This window comes from Python bivittatus, unplaced genomic scaffold (genome assembly GCF_059951505.1).
Source record: "Python bivittatus isolate LINGU-HERP-01145 unplaced genomic scaffold, Pbiv_v1 ctg000330_np1212, whole genome shotgun sequence".
Taxonomy (NCBI): domain Eukaryota; kingdom Metazoa; phylum Chordata; class Lepidosauria; order Squamata; family Pythonidae; genus Python; species Python bivittatus.
In genome coordinates this window covers 51267390-51279904 of record NW_028277058.1, presented here as the reverse complement: position 1 = coordinate 51279904, position 12515 = coordinate 51267390, and the positions used below count along the sequence as shown (strand labels likewise).

The 12515-nt window shown below is 41.3% G+C and overlaps 1 protein-coding gene across 7 annotated transcripts in view; it reads right to left on the bottom strand.

Moving 5' to 3' along the window:
- The window catches only part of CALD1 (caldesmon 1), a 191581-nt gene extending 181409 nt beyond the window's left edge, over positions 1-10172 (bottom strand). For 2 of the 7 annotated variants that reach the window (XR_015796278.1, XR_015796277.1), the window contains exon 1: positions 10008-10169. The gene's annotated coding sequence lies outside the window, so the exon portion shown is untranslated. Of the gene's footprint in view, positions 1-10007 lie in introns of all 7 variants that reach the window. The other 5 variants (XM_088141300.1, XM_088141302.1, XM_088141303.1 and 2 more) reach the window with 4 other exon arrangements.
- Between the last annotated feature and the right edge of the window lie 2343 nt (positions 10173-12515).

Sequence of the window (12515 nt, the reverse complement as noted above, 5' to 3'; positions counted from 1 at the left end):
CAGCCAAACACTCCATGACTCACTTTGTTATTTCTCAGAAGCTTTCCAAGGAAACCTATGGAGAAGTCTGTTGTGGAATTGCTCTTCAAGCAAGGAAGTTCTTCCAAAGGTTTCACCCAGGTGGACACAACTAGTTTGGAGCCAAGAGCTGCCCTCTAACAAGGAGGCAGGGCCAGGACAAAAATGTTGCAATGTAAACACCAAACATTCAATATGATGGGATTGAATTTAAATTTAACTATACTAAATACAATTACAGTAATTAAACTAAACACATGGGGTATAGTCATTGGACCCCATGTCATTAATCATTTCCCTTCTCTCATATTCAAAATTATAATGGGTGATTTTCCTGGACTTGCATGGCTGCTTTCCACAGCTGAAGCATAAACCTGGGAAAAGGCACATTTGGTTTAAAGGTGTTCCCAACTAGTGCTCCATGCACAACCCACATGCTCCCAAGCATTATTTGTCCTTTGAATCTGAATCCATGGGAAACAAAGTGGCAACCAAGAAATAAAGGAAGCACCACTTGGAAAAAGAGATAATTTGAGAAAAGGATAATTTGCAGATGGCAAGTAGAAGAGATGTGATCATCAACACCATGGCAAAACTGAATTAAAACAGAAGTCCGGGCATGACAGCTACCAGCAGCATAGAATAGGAACTTAAAGAATGGTACAGGATGATACATTAGATATGAGGGCAATCTGGCTGGGACATCTCTCACCCCACTGACTGCCAGGGTTGGTTTGGCTGATTTTGCTGGCTAGGGTTACTTCTACATTTTCTTGCCATGTATAAATTCCCAAAATGAAAGAGTTGCTCACCCCAACTCTACCTGCATTCAGCATTGCAGAAAGAGCATTGATTACTCTGGTGGATGAGCTACACTGGGACCTAGAAAGTGGGAGGACACCCCTCTTGATCCTATTAGACTCAGCAGCTTTTGATTGTTGGAGCTTGACGTTTTTCTGTGTGCACATGAGAGTTCTTGAGAATGAAAACTTTATAACTGTAACTGAAAGGAGATGTATTTACATGAAATACATTGTAGAGATAAGCAAAGCCTAGCACCTAACTAGCTACATCTTACCAGGAGGAGAGTCCAAGAGCACATGCTCTCTTTATGTGTATCTGGTAAATAAAGCAGAAGGAAGTGACCTCAGATTAGCAATCTTTTAGAAAAAGAATAGGCAGAATGATAGACAAAGAAGGGACATAGTAAACCCTTAACTTTCTATCTATATACTACTGCCCTCTTGCTCTCAATAGGGCATGAGATGCTGAAGAGTCAGTCCCACTGGATTTGGACCTCCAACACACATTCTTACTGACTCACATACCAATCCATAACTCCCATCATCTCTTCAAAGACCCTATGTTAATTTCTGGGCTTAGTGTCAGGCCTAGCCCAAGGAACTCCAAGAGACAATGCCATTACAGTCCAGCTATGTTTATTAGCTACAACCTCTAGCAAGAATCTTCCCAGACTAAAACCCTAGTTCCCAAAGTCCTCCAGCCACAACAGTGTGAATTCCTCAGGGAGGTGCCAGTCTCATCCTCCTGTTCCTCCCACGCGGTTCTGGTGAGCTAAGAAAATGTTTATCTCCCTGAGCTTGGCCTTCATAATTCCATTCCATCACACTTAGTGAGTACATTTGCTAGTATCCCTCCTGATGGGCAGTGTTTCAATTAATTGAGTTCCTCTACTTGAACATCTCACACATAGTGGTCCTTGGTGCCAGTGCTTTGTTCTGGATATAATTCTCTCCATTTGGGAGAGTTGCATACTATATCCTTCATGGTCTTCAAACAGAACTGTTTGTTTTGACTTATCTATCCCAAAGTTCATTAAAAATGTATGTAGCCACACAGACTCTTGTGTTTCAGATGTATATACTGCTTCAGTGGATGAGGTAGCACTGACTGCTTTATGCTGAGCTGATCATTCCAACTCTATAAAAGAATAAGCTGTCTGTGGACTTATGCTGTGGCCCTGACTTCTGCCCAGTCTGCATCCACAGTCTACCAGTTGGGCTTGCTGCTGGCTGGTGTCTGATACCTAATTGTCCAGTTGCCTTAAGATATTTGCTTATCCTTTTGACTCTTGATTGTTATTTACAGTTTAATTTAGGAAGTCAGTTTCCATGAGCATACTGCCTTCATTGGCTTCAGTTAGCTTAAGTATTCAAGAAGCTCTTTTATCTTCTGTCTTTGGTTGAGGATATCATTCTTTTCACTTTCTATCTGGATGCCAAGATCATATCTCTACTTTCATCTCTACTTCCTTGTTGAGATTCTGTGCAGTGTCATAGATATTCTTATTTTAGTGACAGATGACTAAACCATCCACATAAGTAAGAATGCATGTTCATCTGAATTTGGGATAAAGCCAAGGATCAGCTTTACCTTCCCAAATCTACTGCTTAATAAAGCCACTTTTTTTTTTTTAATCTCTCTAGTAACTGACTCTTTTTACTGAGCCAAGTAGCAAAATGTGTATCTTGTGTAATAATCTATGATTGTGAGGATATATTTGTTTCCACCTGCTGTGGTGATATGCATTGGCCCACAAATGATATCGTTCTAACAGCTTATCCCTTTTTCTTTTCTCTCCAGATTCATTGGCTTAGTTCTTGGCCTTTATATAACACACACACACCTTGGCTGACTCACATGGGGCTTCAACTTTAGTCCTTTGGCTAAGCCTTCCAATTAGCACCTGGGTCTCTCTGCTCCATTCTCAGATGCCATTTTGTTACATCATTTTTCTGGTTGCAAATTTTTGCTGCTTTTGTTTTATCTTAAGCATAGTCTAATTCAAGAAGTCAATTTTTCTGGACAGTGCCTTTCCTGAGCAATTCCCCATTCTCAGTTATAGGACAATTATTGCTTTTAAATCTTACATCATATCCCTTCTCTGTGATATATTTTACTAAGAGCAAAAATGACTCCACATAGAAAGCATCTTTAATTGTTAAACTGAACACCTCTCCTTTCATTGCTCCTTTCAATGCACAATGAAATCTTACAGTCTTGCCCATATTTTCTCCATTTGCAAAAATTGCAGATTTATACTCACTAAATTAAATGAACCTCTCTTTCTCTTTAGTGAAGTTAGAAGTTGGGGCAGAATCAAATCAGATATCATCTGGTGGCCCATTTCTCACATCCATTGCCATATCTCCTTTCTTGCCTCTTCTTATACAGCACTGAGATGAGTCATCACTTTTGGAATGCAGTTTAACCTATTTATTTTGTCTCTCTTTCCTAGGACAATTGGTTTGCAAATGACCCAAGCCACTGCAAATGAAATATTCACTTTCTTTTCTCCTGGCCTTACAAGCAGATTCTTGATTGAGCAGTACATCTTGCTCTTGAGACTAAAGCAGATTATACTCTTGCAGACGATTTATCACAAAATTAATATTTGCTTCCTCTTTCATTTCTACTGCATGTATTACAACTTGGTAACTCCTAGGCATTGAATTTAAAATGAAGGCAACTTGCGTTTCTTTCTGTTCAGGCGTGTTTAGCCTTTTAAGCTGAGTATAATACATGTTATTGATTTATATGCACATTTAAATTTCCCTATCCCCCTCCTCCAAATTCTTGTTTCATAGCTTTCTGAAAAAAATGCACTTTGGGGACTACCCTTTTTGGAACTTCTCGTCATAACCCCATTGGAGGCTGAAGCAATTATTTGAGTGCATGTGAGCATTCCTGAGAGTGGGAATCTGACTGATTATTGATTAGTGGAGCAGGTTTTATAGCTACAACAGAAAGAATAATTATTTACAGGAAATACATAGCATAGATAGGTAAAGTTTAGCACCTAGCTAGCTACATCTTACCAGTAAGAGAATTCATGTGCTCTACACGTGTGTGCCTAGGAAATAAGTCAAAAGGAAGTGACCTTAGATCATCACTCTCTTCAACAAAGAGCAGGCAGAGGGATAGACAAAGAGGGGATGCAGTAAATCCTCAACTATCTATATACTGCTTCTTGCAGGAATGCACACATTCAGACCCTTTGTGCAATCTGGGGATCCTCCTGGACTCACAACTCCTGCTCGAAGAGCAGGTGGCAGTCATGGCTAGGAGAGCCTTTACACAGCTTCATATTGAGCACCGTTTGCCCCTGTTCCTAGATCAGGGGGATCATCTGTCATTCACCTCCTGTTTGGATTTCTGTAATGTGCTCTACATGGGGCTGCCCTTGAAGAGTATCCAGAAGCTTCAGCTGGTGCAAAATACCCCTAGAGTGGTACACATTACACCTCTGCTCCACAATTTGCATTGGTTGCCAGTTTGCTTCCATGTCCAATTCAAGGTGCTGGTTTTGACCTTTAAAGCCCTTAATGGTATGGGGCCTGGTTATCTGAGGGACTGCCTCTCCCCAATTACACCTGTTCACCCCATCAGGTCTGGCAGAGACAGCATGCTGCAGGTCCTGTCTGCTAGGGAATTACATTTGGTGGGCTTCTCTGCCATGGCACCCACCTTGTGGAATCTTCTCCCCCCGAAATGAGGTTACTTCTATCCCTCTCAACATTGTGCAAGTCCCTCATGTCCTGGCTATGTTATCAGGCCTGGAGGGCAAGTTACTGTATATAAACAGGGAGCAAACCCCACACTCACTAGTACTGATAATGTTACCTACTTGGGTAATGAAATGTCTGCAATCAAACAACCAAGCTCTGAGAGCACCAAGGTCTCCACAGCTCAACCCTGAGCGAAAAATATTCTGTCTTACTGGTTGACATGGAATTGTTTGTTCACAAATGCATTTTATGGCTTTTTATACTTCTCTGTAGATTACGTGGTTGGCCTCATAAAGTATTGTTTCTCTTTTTGACTTCTGAAAAATAATTCTCAAGACATTTAGCAGTCAATTAAAGATTGCATGCCCAATAGGACATTTTCTTCCTATTTAAGGACATACAACAAGTGAACGTGTGAATGGCCAAGTCACTTATTGTTTTTAATTTTGCCGCATCTCTCCAAGGACTCTCTCTTTATTTATTATTTGCATGAGCCAAGCAGGGAAATATGTAGTGAAAGTTTCCACTGAGCAAAATCTTTTCCAAGTAGGGTACTTTCCCACTGCTTTCCTAGTTCCAGCTGCTGAGATCATAAATACTAGTCTCATCAGTAGGTTCATTGCAAACATTCAGCAAATTTCTTCTCCAAAGACTCATCCATCTTCCTAAATTAAAGTTTTTGCCAAAGTTTTGGGTGTGTTACATGTGGTACATTTTTGTTTGTTACTTTAAGTCATCAACTTGCATGTAATCTCTCCTTTTCACAGAAGCACCATGAAGTGTACAAGCATGACGAGAATCAGGAAATGCTTCAGATTCCATCCTATCTGAGCCTTTGACTGAATCTACAGGGGTGTTATAGCCCATCAACATGTCAATTGGTTCACTCCTAGAATACATGATGCACACTCCAACTTACCTTTCTTTCACCTCCCATTTCTCCCACAATTAAGACATGTGTAACTTCTATTCATGTGATAAATATAGCGCTGTACTGTCCTGTGTCTGTTGAGCAGCAATTAGCTTTTGGAAAACCTCCAACTTCACACATGAAAAAGGTCCCAATATAGAGTCTGCCCATGTAACATCTTGCTTGTGCTCCATAATAGCCCACTATCTATCTCCTCTTTCTGGTCTTCCAACAAAATTAGGGGTAAATGGATGCACCTACTCTCTCCATTGCATTCTATATCTAAATTAATCTGCAATTTTGAAAATAACTCTATGAATATATAAATATGTGAAATATGTGTTTCAATAAATATTTAAGTATGCTTTTTCCTTCAAAGTGCTTATTTAAGAAGTACAGGTATCTTAACACATCACCATAAAGTTTAGAGATCAGGGAAATCTACTGGATCCCTAGATTCTAGGTTGCATACTAAGGCAGCTGAAGCCATTTCTATAGAAATTCGTAAGGACTGGATGCTTCAAATATCATTAATAAAGCCTCTATTGTAGGGATGCATGTATTGGACAAAATTCACTCCATTTAAGTTGCAGGGGGCTGAATTTTAGGAGACTGGACTGGACTTACCACCTACAATATTTTTTCTTCTAACTTACAGTATAACACCACATGGCTCAGAGGACCATGGATTTCTTTGCTGAGACATTGTGAGTCCTGGCTCCTCTGGAAGCCAAAAGTAGCTCCTGCAAAGGGTTTTCTCTGCGGCAGATATTCCTCATGAAAACATGAGCACCTGCGGAAAAGACAGTACCAGAATGATCTGGTCTGGAGGTGGGGGTCACACGTTAAGTGTTCCACAATGGTAACCCTTGAACAAGGATCAAAGAATCATTCCATCCAAGGATCAAGCGGACAAGCTTCCAGATAAAAAGGCATAGCTTCACCTGTACACTCAGCAACCTGAGTGTAGAATTGTAGAAATTAAGCACTGTAACTCTACATTTACTTTTTGGTTTTGAGCTTTTGGGGAACTGTTCTATATCTTCATACTAATGAGATGGATTTAGGGAACATTTCGAATCGCAAGCTTTTGCATATAGCTAGAGTTTTGATAACCTGGATAAATGGGTAATGTCATGCTTTTGTGTATATTTAAATTGGCAGATTGAATCTGAAAGAAGTATTACAAATATAGTCTCATCCTCTCCACTCCATCTCTAGATGGCTATATTCATTTCTACATGAATGATTATTTATCATCTCTGTTCAGCATCTCTGTTCTATAGTGGTTAAAGAACAGTAATAAACACATTCCTATCCACCCCATTCATTTTCAAATGGCTGAACATCTTGCATTCCTGGACAAAGGGATTCCAGGCAGGCAGCCTACATATATAATTGAAGATTACTGCTTGGATGGCTAGATCCCTGGGTTTGTCAGCAGACATGGGTCCATCATGATAGCAACTATTTATAACCTGAAGCACAAGAGGTGGCAGTTTCATAGTCACCGCTGGCAGCCAAGAGACACGCAAGCTCCCAGTTGTCAGTTGGAACCCTGCAGCTGGAAATGGGCTACAAATGGATAAGGAGAAGATGAAACAGGGAACCATTAAAGGAAGACTTCTGTGGAATCACACAGGAAGAGGAAGCTGGTGAAAGTGAATGGGGGGAAAAGGGAAGTAGTTAGGCAGTGGTAGTCATATTAGGAAGAAAGCTTGGTATTCACTTAAGTTCATCATGGGCAGGAAAGGCTGCCAAAGAAAACAATGAAAGAGAAATGAATATCTCTATAGTAGCATCAACAGAGGAACTGCAATGGGAGAACAGGTAGTAGGTTCAGGAAAGGATAAGTAAGTAAGACCTCAGAAGAACCTGGGACAATGCCAGACAAAACATGGTGCTATGTCACGGATAGAAGACACTCTATCTCATATTCTTTGAATAAATGGGGTCTTAGGCTGTAATGAAAAACAAATAAATAAGTATAACTCTTTCCTGGTGTTGGCTGGTCTTCTCCAAAAGAACATGGACTCAGGATGTTTTACTCTATCCCATTAAGAGGAAGCAGAGAAGGGAAAGATAGAGGCACTTCTTGATGTGTTACAGACTACTATGTCACAGTTTTTCTCAAAGCATCTATCTCAAAGCATCTAAGAGGCCGTCTTCCAAAGTATGCAAAGAACTTATTCCATCTCTGCTTTCAGAAATAATAGCTTTATACTGAACATTGCAATAGATATGACCCAAGCAAACTTGTTTTGTTGAAAAGTAAATAGCAGCTGCAGGAGGTCAAGGTTTAGGAATATAAATCAGAACAGGGTTGCGTTGGTGGGTGAGAAGGGGTTAACCCTTTCATCCAGGCCAGTTTCTAAAGTCATTCATTCTCAAAGCTAAGTTATAGGCAGCTGTTGGCAATAAACCAAGAACTGAGTCGGAGAGTTCAAGCCAAGGGAGGCTGAGAAAAAGCACATTCAGGTCAGGAAAACCATTTTGCTCACTAGCTCAAATGCGAAACTTTTTAAAGCCCTTCCTAACCAGGATGAACCAATTGCCAGCATGGATGGATAAGGCCAGGCCAGAGTCTGAGGACATTTCTAAACATTCTAAACTGTAATTCCAATAGTTGATACTGTAAGTCAGCACAACAACCAATCAACAGTTTTGAGTCCTAGTATCTCTGGCTACCTCTCCCATGGTCCTGAGCTCCTCTTCCTGAGCATCTCCTTACCATCATCTGTACACGAACTTCCACATTGCAGCTACTTTGCCCCCCTCCCCCCACCACCCTCCACAATTCTTGGGGCGTGACACTATTTCCATCACAGCTGCCTAAAGTCATGAGGATCAATGCTTCTCCAATCTTAGCATATATTATAAGATCACAATGATGTACATATTTGTCATCTCCACCCTAGCCCCTTGATGATGATGATGATGATGACGATGATGATTCCCCTTTTCAAAACCATCCCTTGAAGTAAGATGGACCAATGGAAAGTTAGCAGAATTGAAGAGAGTAAAAATCTGTTTCAAGTTCAAAACCCACACCCCTTGGCCACCTCAGAACTAGATAAGTGAAGGACACCACATTCTACCCCTGACCATTTTTTTATTTGGAATAATTCTAAAGCCAATTCTCTTTCATCAGACTAAATAAGAAGTGATGGAAAAGAGAGAATTTCTCTGCCTGACCCTAGATTTAATAGTCTACATGTTATGAGTTCACATGCTTGATAGGGAATTTCTTCCATAATTATCACTTCTGAATAATACCAATGTCATCAAACACATATCTCAGTCAAACGTTACTTTTTAAAGTGAGTATTGCACCTAAAATGCCTAAAACTTTAATATTAATAAAGCCCACAGAGAAAGAACTTTTGGGTAGTCCAACAATTTGTCTGTTTGTCAAATTAATTGCAAAGGCACTTGCTTAGAAGTTCCTGGTAATTTTTTTCCCCTTTGTTTTTAAGACAAAAAAGAGGAGCAGGAGAGTTTTTTTTAAAAAATATTTTGCTCAAGAATCAATTAAACACTTCCTAAGCAAATGTTCCTTGTGCTATTCTTGAGTGTGGAAAAGGAACACCCTTCCCCTCTCCCTTAATCTGTCCTTCTGTTGCTCTTCCTTTTCTATTCCCATCATGATCGTCCTGGACAAATTTTGTCCTGTGCAAAATTATCATTGCTTTCTGCTATGTTAAAGTCTCTGAGCATGGCAAGAATGCTCCAAATTTTTTTTAAAAACTGCTTTCTCTCTTTCTGGAATGAAAACCTGGCTCACCCACATACAAACATTATTGTCCAAGAGTATCACCCATGGACAGTTTCTTGTATTAACCAGAAAGGGTCCTCATTAGAAACTTCTTGGCTGTGGGGAACAAGGGTAGAAATGAAAAACAGATGGAGTCTACTGTCAACAAAACTCCCCCCCCCATCTCCCTTTCTAATGAAAGACAGCCCGGACAAGACATCTATTTCAACAAGATATCAAATCCTTAACGTTAACCAGAATTTGCCAGATCTGAGTTTGTTGCTGGGTAGTTTTTGGAATCTGACTTTTGCATCCCCCATTTTCCTTCACACAGAAGAGCCCAAAAGGAGAGGTACAAAGTTCAATTGCACACCTTTTGTCACAAGGCTGAGCAGCAGGCACATTGCTCAAAGGTGAAAAACTTGTAGACTGAACTGCGGCTCCAGATGTGCAATTAAAGGACCCATCGGTTGAATCAAATGCAACCACCTCTCTCCCCATGAAAGGCAGAAAGAGCACCCTGCGCATGAGAGAATCCTTCTGGGCAAGTATATACGCTGCACACGTGCCCATAGAAGAAATTCGGAGCTCTTCTTCTCATTAATGTGAGACAGAAGGTTCACCAAAAGTGACTGGCTTAATTCAGCAAAACCTCCATGCTTGTTGGTTCCCCCCGACACAACATCAAAACTCCTCTGCAAACAGTCCACGGTGGAAGTGCAAAAAGGAACAACGGCAAGGCTGAAGCCACATCCCCGTCCTCTTGCTTTCAATGAGAGCATATTTAAGCCCTTACCTCTGCAGCAAAGCCAACTCTCTGGCCGGTCTAGGAAGGCAGCAGTGGCGTTCAGGCGAGAGCACTACCGTACAAGGAAGGCTCTCTGGCTGTCTCTAAACCCCACAAGCCCAATTCACGAAATTGCACTCTCTCCTTGGCCCCTCCCAAAAGTCAGGGCTAAGTGGATACATATCCCTGATGTTTAAAATTGGCAGCCAGTGGCCGGCATTGTCCTCAATTTATTCTAAAAAGCAGCCAATGGCTTGGCTGCAGCCAAAGGTGGGGTCAGCCAGCCTGAGGGATGTCTGTCATTCTGCAGGCACATTCAGGAAGCTGTTCATAAGAAAACCAAGACCTCTGAAAATTCATACAGGCTGCCAAAATTGTCTTGTTCCATGCACTTTTTTGGTTATCCTTCACAGGGCCTCTGAAAGTAAATCCTCTGTCAAGAACAATCATAAGAAATGTTAATCTTGGAGAAAGAGGCTCTCTTCTTAAACACAAATGGAGGCGCTGAAAAAAATGGAAATGCATTTAAAAACCTGGTCAGGGAGAGAGAGAGAAAAAAAATAGGTCCCCGTATTTACTGATGCATTCGTTTTGGAGGGAATGCGGGGAACAGCAACATCAAGCAAGCCATTTGCCACAAACAAAATAGAACGACACTCTATTTTGGAAATGAATACCAGATGTTTTTAAAGTATGTCCTTTATCATTCTGAATCGGCTGGGAACAAAAGGGGAGGGGAGGGTGCAAAAGATGGGTAAGTGACTCGGAAAACATTCTGTGTAGGAAATAAACAATTTCTATTAACTTGTGCAACTTTAAACATTTTTCTCTCTCCCTCCCCCCCTCCACCCCAAAAAAGCACTTGGTTATTTCTTATGGCATATCCGCTTTTGGAAAACATACTCCTGACTAGAACTTTTTCAAACATTTTATTAGGACTGTCTGCCTGTCTATCTGTCTATGTTTCAATATTCCTTTTCACGCTCAGCTGGGGAAGGGCTGTAGTTCAGCAGATGTTTGTACAGAAATAGGTCCCCCTTCAATCCCAAACATCCCTAACTATGGCCAGGAAGCAGATGATGGTAAGGAGATGCCCAGGGAGAGAAGCACGGAACTCTTCCACACAGCAGCTCTAAAGTGCGGTTATCCAGTGTAAAACCCAGCAGAAAAGTACTGACCAGTCTTCCAGCCCCCTATTCTGCAGAATAAGGACTTTATCGGTACAAGAGAGAAGCAAAGGGGGCAATGGCTTTTTGGGGAGGACCTGTTGTCAGTTCTCCAACCACGAAGAGTGATCACTCCATGGGATCCAAGAATTGGGGCCACAAGAATGTTCTCTGCTGCTTTTCTTCCTCTTTTCTTGCCACCCAAGGCAAGACCCACTGCTACCTTCTAGTGTCAGGTCTCCAATCTCAGAGTCCGCACTCCTTGAGACTGGAGAACTGGCAGAAAAGTTTCTGGCAGCACCAAAAACCCCACTTCCTCCACCCAAAAGTGGTCTCTGAAGACCTTCTTCTCTCTGCTTCCCGTCCAACGTGGGGAAGAGAAGGACAGTGGAAGCCACTCTGCATCCCGCACCCCTGCACTGAAGCTCTGGTCCGCCTTGCCATGGAGATGCCCACTGCAGAGCTAAAATGAAGCTGTGGGCATCAGAAATGAGAGAAGAAGGAAAAGGGGGACCAGGGAAATGAGGCTGGGTAGAGATGAGAAATCAAAAAAAAAAAATATTGGAGGAAATCTGATTTGGTTTGGAGGGCATTCACACTGTGGACTGAAAGCATGAAATTATCACAGAGACAACCCTGGCCAAAAAGACTTTAGACGGCGATGACACCATCATGCTATTTTTGAAAGTCCAAAAATACATTAAGCCAAACCAACATGCAAATATATCTTCACAAAATCAAGCAAAGGAGACATCAGTTTTTTGTTCTCTTGGTTGAGATAACAATCCAGGCAAAGCAGTTTGCAACTGGCATAATGCCTTTGTGGGGTAATCTCTGTTGACTTCATGTACTCAGAGAAATGCTAGTGACTGCTGCCTTTGACCTTTCCTGTTCGTCATTCCTCAGCCACTCCAGCAAATGTTTGTTGTGGTTGAACCCTTGTCTAAGAGGTGTCCATAACATCTGAACAGAGCTTGGTGTGATCATGGTTCACAGACACTCACCAGCATTTGGATGAAATGCATAACTGCTGGAAAAATAACCAGAGACTTTGCATTTGGCTGGAAAAAGAAAAACCTTGACACATAACTCTATTTCAGTTGGAGCCTATACAGCTGTAGGTGAGTGAGTCTTTCGCCCAACCTGTATGTGTTTCCTCAAAGAAATGCAAAAAGCTGGAGGTAGTATCAAAGTGCCGAGCCTGACTAATGATCATGTGGGAAATGAATTCTTATTCAGAAAGAGAATAAAAATAAAACAGCAAGTATCATACAGCCAGTTTGATGGCTTAGATGTACTTAGATTATGTGAAAGCAAACCATAGTGATCCCATTTTCTCCCAGTCAGCTGA